The sequence below is a fragment of the Osmia lignaria genome, unplaced genomic scaffold (assembly GCF_051020975.1).
Source record: "Osmia lignaria lignaria isolate PbOS001 unplaced genomic scaffold, iyOsmLign1 scaffold0045, whole genome shotgun sequence".
Classification (NCBI taxonomy): domain Eukaryota; kingdom Metazoa; phylum Arthropoda; class Insecta; order Hymenoptera; family Megachilidae; genus Osmia; species Osmia lignaria.
Window position 1 is genome coordinate 94984 of NW_027478186.1, and position 14897 is coordinate 109880.

Below are 14897 nucleotides of genomic sequence, written 5' to 3' on the forward strand. Positions count from 1 at the left end.
TATAAATGTGCAAAAAATTTGAAATATTTTAAAATTTATATGGATATCCCAAAATCCTTGTAAAAAATAAAATAGATCAATTTTCATTCAAATATTGGATTATACTTTTTACGATCCATATAAATGCGTAAAAAATTTGAGATATTTTAAAATTTATAGGAATATCTCAAAATCCTTGTAAAAAATAAAATAGATCAATTTTCATTCAAATATTGAATCATACTTTTTACGATCCATATAAATGTACAAAAAATTTGATATTTTAAAATTTATATGGATATCCCAAAATCCTTGTAAAAAATAAAATAGATTAATTTTCATTCAAATATTGGATCATATTTTTTGCGATCCATATAAATATGTAAAAAATTTGATATTTTAAAATTTATATGGATATTCCAATGAATTATTAAATAATAAAAATTATATTAAAAATTGTATTTTAAATTTTATATTTAGATTTATAATTTTTAATTTTAATATTTATTATTTAAAGGAACGTTAGGATTATCTAAATGATAGTCCTATAATTTATATAGAGAATATGAATTATTAAATAATAAAAATTATATTAAAAATTGTATTAAATTTTATATTTAGATTTATAATTTTTAATTTTAATATTTATTATTTAAGGGAACGTTAGATTTATTTAAATGATAGTCTTATAATTTATATAGAGAATATGAATTATTAAATAATAAAAATTATATTAAAAATTGTATTAAATTTTATATTTAGATTTATAATTTTTAATTTTAATATTTATTATTTAAGGGAACGTTAGATTTATCTAAATGATAGTCCTATAATTTATATAGAGAATATGAATTATTAAATAATAAAAATTATATTAAAAATTGTATTAAATTTTATATTTAGATTTATAATTTTTAATTTTAATATTTATTATTTAAAGGAACGTTAGGACTATCTAAATGATAGTCCTATAATTTATATAGAGAATATGAATTATTAAATAATAAAAATTATATTAAAAATTGTATTAAATTTTATATTTAGATTTATAATTTTTAATTTTAATATTTATTATTTAAAGGAACGTTAGGACTATCTAAATGATAGTCCTATAATTTATATAGAGAATATGAATTATTAAATAATAAAAATTATATTAAAAATTGTATTAAATTTTATATTTAGATTTATAATTTTTAATTTTAATATTTATTATTTAAGGGAACGTTAGATTTATTTAAATGATAGTCTTATAATTTATATAGAGAATATGAATTATTAAATAATAAAAATTATATTAAAAATTGTATTAAATTTTATATTTAGATTTATAATTTTTAATTTTAATATTTATTATTTAAGGGAACGTTAGATTTATTTAAATGATAGTCCTATAATTTATATAGAGAATATGAATTATTAAATAATAAAAATTATATTAAAAATTGTATTTTAAATTTTATATTTAGATTTATAATTTTTAATTTTAATATTTATTATTTAAAGGAACGTTAGGATTATCTAAATGATAGTCCTATAATTTATATAGAGAATATGAATTATTAAATAATAAAAATTATATTAAAAATTGTATTAAATTTTATATTTAGATTTATAATTTTTAATTTTAATATTTATTATTTAAGGGAACGTTAGATTTATTTAAATGATAGTCTATAATTTATATAGAGAATATGAATTATTAAATAATAAAAATTATATTAAAAATTGTATTAAATTTTATATTTAGATTTATAATTTTTAATTTTAATATTTATTATTTAAGGGAACGTTAGATTTATCTAAATGATAGTCCTATAATTTATATAGAGAATATGAATTATTAAATAATAAAAATTATATTAAAAATTGTATTAAATTTTATATTTAGATTTATAATTTTTAATTTTAATATTTATTATTTAAAGGAACGTTAGGACTATCTAAATGATAGTCCTATAATTTATATAGAGAATATGAATTATTAAATAATAAAAATTATATTAAAAATTGTATTAAATTTTATATTTAGATTTATAATTTTTAATTTTAATATTTATTATTTAAAGGAACGTTAGGACTATCTAAATGATAGTCCTATAATTTATATAGAGAATATGAATTATTAAATAATAAAAATTATATTAAAAATTGTATTAAATTTTATATTTAGATTTATAATTTTTAATTTTAATATTTATTATTTAAGGGAACGTTAGATTTATCTAAATGATAGTCCTATAATTTATATAGAGAATATGAATTATTAAATAATAAAAATTATATTAAAAATTGTATTAAATTTTATATTTAGATTTATAATTTTTAATTTTAATATTTATTATTTAAAGGAACGTTAGGACTATCTAAATGATAGTTCTATAATTTATATAGAGAATATGAATTATTAAATAATAAAAATTATATTAAAAATTGTATTAAATTTTATATTTAGATTTATAATTTTTAATTTTAATATTTATTATTTAAAGGAACGTTAGGACTATCTAAATGATAGTCCTATAATTTATATATAGAGAATATGAATTATTAAATAATAAAAATTATATTAAAAATTGTATTTTAAATTTTATATTTAGATTTATGATTTTTAATTTTAATATTTATTATTTAAAGGAACGTTAGATTTATCTAAATGATAGTCCTATAATTTATATAGAGAATATGAATTATTAAATAATAAAAATTATATTAAAAATTGTATTAAATTTTATATTTAGATTTATAATTTTTAATTTTAATATTTATTATTTAAAGGAACGTTAGGACTATCTAAATGATAGTCCTATAATTTATATAGAGAATATGAATTATTAAATAATAAAAATTATATTAAAAATTGTATTAAATTTTATATTTAGATTTATAATTTTTAATTTTAATATTTATTATTTAAAGGAACGTTAGGACTATCTAAATGATAGTTCTATAATTTATATAGAGAATATGAATTATTAAATAATAAAAATTATATTAAAAATTGTATTAAATTTTATATTTAGATTTATAATTTTTAATTTTAATATTTATTATTTAAGGGAACGTTAGATTTATCTAAATGATAGTCTTATAATTTATATAGAGAATATGAATTATTAAATAATAAAAATTATATTAAAAATTGTATTAAATTTTATATTTAGATTTATAATTTTTAATTTTAATATTTATTATTTAAGGGAACGTTAGATTTATTTAAATGATAGTCCTATAATTTATATAGAGAATATGAATTATTAAATAATAAAAATTATATTAAAAATTGTATTTTAAATTTTATATTTAGATTTATAATTTTTAATTTTAATATTTATTATTTAAAGGAACGTTAGGACTATCTAAATGATAGTCCTATAATTTATATATAGAATATGAATTATTAAATAATAAAAATTATATTAAAAATTGTATTAAATTTTATATTTAGATTTATAATTTTTAATTTTAATATTTATTATTTAAGGGAACGTTAGATTTATTTAAATGATAGTTCTATAATTTATATAGAGAATATGAATTATTAAATAATAAAAATTATATTAAAAATTGTATTTTAAATTTTATATTTAGATTTATGATTTTTAATTTTAATATTTATTATTTAAGGGAACGTTAGATTTATTTAAATGATAGTCCTATAATTTATATAGAGAATATGAATTATTAAATAATAAAAATTATATTAAAAATTGTATTAAATTTTATATTTAGATTTATAATTTTTAATTTTAATATTTATTATTTAAGGGAACGTTAGATTTATCTAAATGATAGTTTTATAATTTATATAGAGAATATGAATTATTAAATAATAAAAATTATATTAAAAATTGTATTTTAAATTTTATATTTAGATTTATGATTTTTAATTTTAATATTTATTATTTAAGGGAACGTTAGATTTATTTAAATGATAGTCCTATAATTTATATAGAGAATATGAATTATTAAATAATAAAAATTATATTAAAAATTGTATTAAATTTTATATTTAGATTTATAATTTTTAATTTTAATATTTATTATTTAAAGGAACGTTAGATTTATCTAAATGATAGTTTTATAATTTATATAGAGAATATGAATTATTAAATAATAAAAATTATATTAAAAATTGTATTTTAAATTTTATATTTAGATTTATGATTTTTAATTTTAATATTTATTATTTAAAGGAATGTTAGATTTATTTAAATGATAGTCCTATAATTTATATAGAGAATATGAATTATTAAATAATAAAAATTATATTAAAAATTGTATTAAATTTTATATTTAGATTTATAATTTTTAATTTTAATATTTATTATTTAAAGGAACGTTAGGACTATCTAAATGATAGTCCTATAATTTATATAGAGAATATGAATTATTAAATAATAAAAATTATATTAAAAATTGTATTAAATTTTATATTTAGATTTATAATTTTTAATTTTAATATTTATTATTTAAGGGAACGTTAGATTTATTTAAATGATAGTCCTATAATTTATATAGAGAATATGAATTATTAAATAATAAAAATTATATTAAAAATTGTATTAAATTTTATATTTAGATTTATAATTTTTAATTTTAATATTTATTATTTAAGGGAACGTTAGATTTATCTAAATGATAGTCCTATAATTTATATAGAGAATATGAATTATTAAATAATAAAAATTATATTAAAAATTGTATTTTAAATTTTATATTTAGATTTATGATTTTTAATTTTAATATTTATTATTTAAAGGAATGTTAGATTTATCTAAATGATAGTCCTATAATTTATATAGAGAATATGAATTATTAAATAATAAAAATTATATTAAAAATTGTATTAAATTTTATATTTAGATTTATAATTTTTAATTTTAATATTTATTATTTAAAGGAACATTAGGGCTATTTAAATGATAGTCCTATAATTTATATAGAGAATATGAATTATTAAATAATAAAAATTATATTAAAAATTGTATTAAATTTTATATTTAGATTTATAATTTTTAATTTTAATATTTATTATTTAAGGGAACGTTAGAATTATCTAAATGATAGTCCTATAATTTATATAGAGAATATGAATTATTAAATAATAAAAATTATATTAAAAATTGTATTTTAAATTTTATATTTAGATTTATGATTTTTAATTTTAATATTTATTATTTAAATGAACCGTTAGGATTATCTAAATGATTTATAATTTATATAGAGAATATGAATTATTAAATAATAAAAATTATATTAAAAATTGTATTTTAAATTTTATATTTAGATTTATGATTTTTAATTTTAATATTTATTATTTAAAGGAACGTTAGGACTATCTAAATGATAGTCCTATAATTTATATAGAGAATATGAATTATTAAATAATAAAAATTATATTAAAAATTGTATTTTAAATTTTTATATTAAAGTTTTATTTTTAAAATTGTTTTAGTTTTGTATAAAAATATAAATTTTAATTTTATAAAATTAAATAAATTTAGAATTAATATAAATTTTTTATATTTAAATTTAAAATTATTTTTATTATTATTTATTTTTAATTTAAATTAGGAATAGTTTATGTATATATATATATATATATATATATATATATATATATATAAATTTATATATTAAAATTTATAATTAAATTAATTGTATAATAAATTAATTTTAATATATATATATATATATATATATATATGAATAGAAAAAGTATTTTAAATTTAATTTTGTGAATTTAATTTATTAGAAAAAATTTTGATTTTAGATTTATAATTAATTAAATTATTTAAATATATATAAAGTTTAATATAGGGTATTTATTTAAATAATAAATATTATTAGTTAATTAATATATAATACTTTTAATTAAAATGAAAGTTTTTAATGGAAAATAATTTTATTAAATTTTAATTTAGTGCCAGCAATAGCGGTTAAACTAGATTTAAGAGTTAATTTTTTTAAATATAGTAATTTTATAATTAATAATTAATAAAATTAAATTTATAATGGTGAAATATAATAATTTTATAATAATTAATAATTATTTAATGGAAATTACAAAGATTAAAAAGTAAGACTAGGATTAGATACCCTATTATATTAATTTTAAAAAATAATTAATTATTAAATGTAAAGCATTAAAATTATAAGATATGGCAGTTATATAAAATTTTAGGGGAACTTGTATATTAATTTGATGATCCACGATAGGAAGTACTAATAAAATATTATAAATTATTTTTGTATTGTTGTTTAAAAATTTTGTATAAATATTATAATTAAAATTTTATTATATTTAAAAAAAATTCAAATCAAAATAAAGTATTTATTAGATAATATGAGTTACATTAATAAATAATTTTTGAGTTAGAAGTTTTAATATTTTTAATAAAAAGGATTTAAAAGTAAAATTAATTGTTATATTAATTTGAATTTTTTTTTTATATAATGTACAAATTGCCCGTCAATTTCAATAAAATTTGAAATAAGTCGTAACAAAGTAAGAATATTGGAAAATGTTCTTAGATAAAATTTTAGTTTAAATAAAATTTTTCAATTACACTGAAAAGATTAATTTAATTATTAAAATTTTAATTAATTAATTAAATAAAATTTTTTTATTGTTTTAATTAGTATATTATAAAAAGTTTTTATAAAAATTTTATGTTAAAGTAATATTTTAAGAAATAATAAATATATTTATATATATAAGTAATGTAAATGAAATTTTAAAATTTTATAAATTAAAGTAAAATTTTGTACCTTTTGTATCAGGGTTAATTTAAAAATTTTTAATAAATTAAATATCTCGAAATTAAAAGAGTTAAATATATAAAATTTTTTTTGTTGAATAAAAATTATAAATATATATTTAGAGATTAGATGTTATTCAATTTTAATGATATCTAGTTATTTTTGAATTAAATTTAATTTATATATTTTTTAAAGTAAATTTAAATAAAAAAGTTTATTTTAGAAAATATAAATAATTTATGGGATAATCTATAAATTAAATTTATATAATAATTTAAATTAAAATTAAAAAGATTAATTTTAAAATTTAAAAGAATTTAATGAGTATTTAATAATTTATTAATAAATTTTTAATTATAGTAAAATTAATTATATATATTGATTTTAAAAAAAAAATAATTTTAATAATATTAGTTATAATATAATGATTAAATTAGTAATTTAATTTGTATAAATTATTTTATGAATAGTATATATATAAATATATATTTAAGTAACTAGGCAAAATAATTATATTCACCTGTTTAACAAAAACATGTCTTTTTGAATTTAATATAAAGTCAGTTCTGCTCAATGAGGAATTAAATAGCTGCAGTATTTTGACTGTACAAAGGTAGCATAATCAATTGTCTTTTAATTGAAGGCTGGGATGAATGAATTAATGAAATATAAACTGTCTCAATAATATAAAATAAATTTAAATTTTGAGTCAAAATGCTTAATTTTATTTAAGGGACGATAAGACCCTATAGAATTTTATATATTATAAATTTTATAAATTGTATTAATATATTTAGTTGGGAGGATTTTTAAATTTATTTAACTTTAAAATTTTAAAATATTGATTGATAGAATTTTAAATTGAAATATAATTAATAATATAAAAATAAATTACCTTAGGGATAACAGCGTAATATTTTTGGAAAGATCAAATTGAAAAAGGTGTTTGCGACCTCGATGTTGAATTAAAATTAATTATAAATGCAGGTGTTTATAAATTTAGTCTGTTCGACTATTAAAATTTTACATGATTTGAGTTCAGATCGACGTGAGTCAGATTGGTTTCTATCTTTAAAAAGATTTAAGATTTTTGTACGAAAGGACTAAGTTTTAAAAATAATTTTTAATTAATTATTAATAAGTTAAATTATCTTGGCAGAGTAGTGCATTAAATTTAGAATTTAAATAATATATATATAATTATAGATAATAATTTATTTAAATTTTATTTATTTATTAATTACTGTAGTGATAGTATTAATTGGGGTAGCATTTTTAACATTATTGGAACGAAAAATTTTAGGTTATATTCAAATTCGTAAAGGTCCAAATAAAGTAGGAATTAAAGGTTTATTACAACCTTTTTCTGATGCAATTAAATTGTTTTCTAAAGAATATATATATTTGGATAAAATTAATTTATATATATATATATTAGGTCCAATAATTATATTATTAATTTCGGTATTTTATTGATTATTAATGCCTTATTTTAGAAATTGAATAAATTTTAAATTTGGATTGGTATTTTTATTTTTAATATTAAGTTTAAGAGTTTATCCAACTATAATAATAGGATGATCATCTAATTCAATTTATGCAATATTAGGGTGTTTACGATCTATTTCTCAATCTATTTCTTTTGAAGTGAGATTATTTTTTATATTTTTTGTTATTATAATATTTATTGAGAGATTTTCTTTAGAAACATTTATTAAATTTCAATTTAATGTAAAATTTATTTTTTTTTTTTTTCCTTTATATTTTATATTAATTATTAGAATAATAATTGAATTGAATCGGGCTCCTTTTGATTTAATTGAGGGGGAGTCTGAATTAGTTTCAGGATTTAATGTTGAATATTATAGGGGGAGATTTTCTTTAATTTTTATAGCTGAATATATAATAATTTTATTTATAAGATTGATTATATCAATTATTTTTTTTAATTTTAATTATTCAATTTTTACTTTATTAATAATTTTATATCATAATTTTTTTTTTATTTGAATTCGAAGAATTATACCTCGAATTCGATATGATGAATTAATATATATATGTTGAAAAAAATTTTTATCTTTTATTTTAATTTATATATATATTAATTTTATTTTAAAAATATTAATAAATTTATATATTTAAATTAATAGAAAGTTATTTTTCTTTAATATATTTTCAAAATATATGTCTATTCAGACTCATTAATTAATAATTATAGATGATTTTATCTCAAAATTTTATAAAATATATATTTGAAAAAAAAAATATAAAGTATATATTTGTAAAAATTAGATTAATTAAAGTGTAAGGATAATCAATAGGTTGTCTTCCTAATCAAGTTAAAATGATGAAATTATTAATAAAAAATCAAAATAAGAAATTATTTAATGGGTAAAATTTATTAGTTTTAAATTTATGATTTATTATAAATGGGAGAATAAAAAGAATTAAAATAGAAAAAAGTAAAGCTAATACTCCCCCTAATTTATTGGGAATAGCTCGTAAAATTGAATAAGCAAATAGGAAATATCATTCAGGTTTAATATGTTGTGGGGTATTTATAGGGTTTGCAATAGATCAATTATCAGGATCATTTAATATATTAGGATTTTGTAGAATAATAAATCTAAATGATATAAAAATTATAAAAAATCCAAGAATATCTTTGGATGAGAAATATGAGTGGAAAGGAATTTTATAAATATTTCTATTTGTTCCTATTGGATTATTAGATCCAGTTATATGAAGGAAATAAAGATGTATAATAACTATTATTAGAATTAATAATGGTAAAATAAAATGTAATGAAAAGAATCGATTTAATGTAGCATTATTAATAGAAAATCCTCCTCAGATTCATTCTACAATTGTTTGTCCAATATAAGGGATTGCAGAAAGAAGATTTGTAATTACTGTTGCTCCTCAAAAAGATATTTGTCCTCATGGTAAAACATATCCTATAAAAGCAGTTCCTATTGAAGTTAATAAAATAATAATTCCAATATTTCATACATGTTGAGATGAATAACATTGATAAAAAATATTTCGTCTAATATGTATATATATACAAAGAAAATAAAATGATGCCCCATTTAAATGAATATAACGAAATATTCATCCAGAATTAACATTTTTTATAATGTGAATAATTCTATCAAAAGCATAATTAATATTTGGACAATAATGCATAGATAAAATGAAACCTGAAATAATTTGAATTAATAAAAGAATTCCTAAAATTGATCCAAAGTTTCATAAATAATTAATGTTTACTGGGGTAGGATGAATATTGAATGAAGAATAAATGATATTAAGAAATTTATTAGATTTAAAAATTTTTAAATATTTATTTTTCATTAAATTTTAATTTTACGAAGAGGGATTATTTTAATTGTAGATATTTTGAATGAAAGAGTTAAGCAAATTAATAAGAATAAGATTATAAAAATAGTTAAATAATTTATTGGATAAAAATAAATATTTTGAATTTTAAATAAATTATTATTTAAAATTATGTTTTCTGTAAATATAAAAATTGGTATTCAATTAATAAAATGAATAATTATAATAAAAGAAATAAAAAAAAAATTAATAGAAGTGATTAGTTCAAAAAATTTTATTTTTGAATTTTCATTGTTAATTAATCTTACAAAATAATTAAATATAATTATTATTCCTCCGATTAAAGAAATTGAAATTATAAAAGAGTATATTGAATTATTTATATTTAAAAATATTAAAGTAGATGAGGATAAGGTGAAAATAATAAAAGAGAATAAAATAGTAATTGGATGTAGTGAAGAAAGTAATAAAATATTTGTGATAATAAATAGATTTATGAATATAAATAAAATTTTTGATATTAACATTAACAAAATATAGTTTAAATAAAAATTTTAATTTTGGGAATTAAAGATATTTATAAAATTATTTTGAAATTAGACTTTAGAAAAAATTTTCAATATTAATTTACAAAATTAATGTTTTTTTTAAACTATAAAGTCTAATTTATTTTAAAAAGATATTTTTTAATTTTAATAGTTTTAATTTTTATAATAATATTAATAATTAATAAGTATTTTTTAATATTTTTAATTAGAATGGAATTTTTCGTAGTATTGAATTTAATAATTTTAATATTAAATGAGTTGGAATATTTAAGGTGAATATTTATATATTATTTAATTTTTTCTGTTTGTGAAGCTGTTTTAGGATTATCAATTGTAGTGTCAATATTGAGAATTATTGGAAATCAAGGTTTTATAATAATAAATTTAAAATGTTAATAATAGAAAGTATAATTTTTATAGTTGGATTTTTAATTATTAATTTTAATATTTATAAAAAGTTATATTTTATTAGAAATATAATATTTTTATTGAGTTTTTTGATATTAAGAATGAATAGATTTTTTATGGAATGAATTAATTTAAGATTAAATTTTGGATTAAATTTTTATTCTTATGGAATTATTATGATATCTTTATGGATTTTTGGATTAGTATTTATGAGAATTAATCAGGAAAAAAATTTGATTTTATGTTTAAATTTATTAATATTAATATTAATTGTTTTAGTAATAAATTTTTTTAGAATAAATATATTAATATTTTATTTTTTTTTTGAAGTAAGTTTATTAATTATTTTTTTTTTTATTATGAAATGAGGAATAGGATTTTTACGAATTTATGCAAGATATTATTTGATATTTTATACTTTATTTTTTTCATTACCTTTATTATTAGTATTATTTTATTTATTTAATTTAATAGGGTCTTTAAGATTTTTATTATTAGAAAGAATAAAATTTAAGTTAAATAAAATTTTATTTTTATATTTAATTATAGGATTTTTAGTAAAAATACCAATATATATAATTCATGGTTGATTATTAAAAGCTCATGTAGAAGCTCCTGTATTTGGATCAATAATTTTAGCTGCAATTTTATTAAAGTTAGGGTCTTATGGATTATTACGATTAATAATGATTTTTTTTCAAAATTTTTTAGAAATGAATAAGTATTTTATTGAAATTGGATTATTGGGAAGGATTATTTTAAGATTTAGTTGTTTTCGACAAATTGATATAAAAATTTTAGTAGCAATATCTTCTGTTGTTCATATAAATTTATTAATAGCTTCTATATTTACTATAAGAAAATTAAGATTTTTAGGTTCATATTTAATAATAATTGCTCATGGGTTGTGTTCTTCTGGATTATTTTATTTATTAAATTTATGTTATTTGGAGACTCATAGACGATTGATAATTATTAATAAGGGTGTTTTAATTTTTATGCCTTCTATATCATTGATATGATTTTTAATATGTTCTTCAAATATAGCTGCTCCTTTTTCTTTAAATTTAGTTGGGGAAATTTTTTTATTGATAAGATTAGTTAATTGAATAAGATTATTAATAATTAAATTATTTTTTTATTGTTTAGTTAGATTTATGTATTCTTTATATTTTTTTAGATTTATTGTTCATGGAAAGAATTTTTTTTATAAAAGATTAAGAAGAGGAAAATTAATTAATTATTTAATTTTATTATTTCATTGAATTCCTTTAAATATAGTTATTTTAAATTTAAGAATTTTTATTTAATTTAAATAGTTTAAAAAAAAATTTTGAAATGTGGGTTCAAAGATGTAAATTAAGTACTTTAAATTATTTTAATTATATTTGTATATATATTATTTGTATTTACGGGATTTTTTTTTTTATTTATAATAATTATTTTTTTTAATAGGAATTTAATTATTTTAGAATGAATAATTTATAGATATAATAGAATAAAATTTTCTTTTTTTATTTATTTAGATTTTTATAGAATAATATTTTTAATATTAGTTTCACTTATTTCTATAGTTGTATTAATTTATAGAATTTATTATATAGAAGGGGATAAATTTATAAATCGATTTATTATTTTAGTAATTTTATTTGTAGTATCAATATATTTTATAATTTTGAGACCTAGATTTTTAACAATTTTATTAGGATGAGATGGTTTAGGATTAATTTCTTATTGTTTAATTATTTATTATCAAAATGATAAAGCTTATAATGCTGGAATATTAACAATTTTTAGAAATCGTGTAGGGGATGTGGGAATTTTATTAATAATTACTATGGGAATAATATATGGGAGGTGAAATTTAATAATTTATAAATTTAATTTATTAATATTAATTTTATTAGTATTAGTAGCTTTTACAAAAAGAGCTCAAATTCCATTTACTTTATGATTACCTGCTGCAATAATAGCTCCTACTCCTGTCTCATCTTTAGTTCATTCTTCAACTTTAGTAACAGCTGGGGTTTATTTATTAATTCGATATAATAAATTTTTGTTTTTAGGATGTTTTAATAAATATATTTTATTAATTTCTAGGTTAACTATATTTATAGCGGGTTTAATTGCAAATTATGAATTTGATTTTAAAAAAATTATTGCTTTATCGACTTTAAGTCAATTAAGATTAATAATAAGAATTTTAAGATTAGGATTTTGGGAAATAGCTTTTTTTCATTTAGTAATTCATGCTTTATTTAAATCTTTAATATTTTTATGTGTGGGTAGATTTATTCATAATTTTAATAGAAATCAAGATATCCGATGTTATGGTGGTATAATTTATATTTATCCTTTTAAAACTATAGTTTTAATTTTTTCTTTAATATGTTTAATAGGATTTCCTTTTATATCAGGATATTTTTCTAAAGATATAATTATGGAATTAATTTTTTTAAGAAAAATAAATATAATTAGAATAATATTTTTAATTTTTTCTACAATTTTTACTGTATCTTATTCTATTCGATTAATTATATTTATTTTATTTTCTAAAAAAAATTATTATGTAAATTTAATTAAGAAAGAAGGTATTTTGGTAAATTTTTGTATATTTATTTTATTAATAACTATTTTTTTTATTGGATATTTATATTTTAAAATTTTTAATTTAAATTATTTAATTGTATTAACAATAAATTTAAAAATTATGGTTATAAAATTAATTTTATGTGGAATTTTGATTGGGCAGTTTTTTTATTTTAATTCTTATAAAAATTTAATAATAGGAAATTTTATAAGAACAATATTTTATATCGAAAAAATTTATTTGTATTATGATTTACCTTTAAATATAGTTATATTGTATGAAAATATTCATGAAAAAAATTTATTTGAATTTAAGATTAAATTTATAAAATTGAAATTTTATTTATTTAAATATAAGTTAAATGAATATAATTTTATGAATATATTATTAACTAATTTATTAATAATATTAATTTTTATTTTTTTAATTTAAAATTTAAATAGCTTAAGAAGAGCATAATATTGAAGATATTAAGGTAATTTTAATATTTTTAAATAAAATTTTTATAAATATAATTTTTATAAATAAATTTTATATTTATTAATATTATACTGAAAATATAAAGTTTTATTAAACTATATAAAAATTATTTAGAAATAATAATATATAAAATATTAAATTTAGAATTAGAAGTTCTATTTAAATTTATTTCTTTAATTGGAATTTTAATTCAATAAATTTATTAACAATAAATTGCTTCTATTTTAGCTTCAATTAATATTAATATGTATATATTATATATATAAATATATGAAGTAATTTTTACAATTAATTTCGGCTTAATATTAGACTTTTTTAGTCCATATATTAAAAAATTCAATTTAATAATCTATAACTTCATTCAATAAGTAGACTAATAATTATTAAAAAAATAAAAATTAAAATAATTAATATTAAAAAAATAGATTTAAATTTTATTAAAAAGATAGATGGTAAAATTAAGATAATTTCAATATCAAAAATTAAGAATAGTAAAGTAATTAGGAAAAATTGTGTAGAAAATGGGAGACGGGAGTTTGATTGGGAGTTAAATCCACATTCAAATGGGGTAATTTTTTCTCGATTTAATGGTTTATATATTCTTAAATAAAAATTAATTAATATAAGTATAGAAGTAATAATTATTATAAAATAAAATAAAAATATAATATTAAAAATTATATATATTAATTTTATAAATTTTTTAATTGGAAATTAAATGTAATTAAGTTTATACTATATATATATTAATTATTATTATATTTAAAATATTCATCAATAAATTG

The 14897-nt window shown here is 14.0% G+C and overlaps 1 pseudogene; it reads right to left on the reverse strand.

Moving 5' to 3' along the window:
* Positions 1-7549: 7549 nt before the first annotated feature.
* LOC143307133 (cytochrome b pseudogene) lies at positions 7550-14041 on the reverse strand (annotated as a pseudogene).
* Positions 14042-14897: the final 856 nt, after the last annotated feature.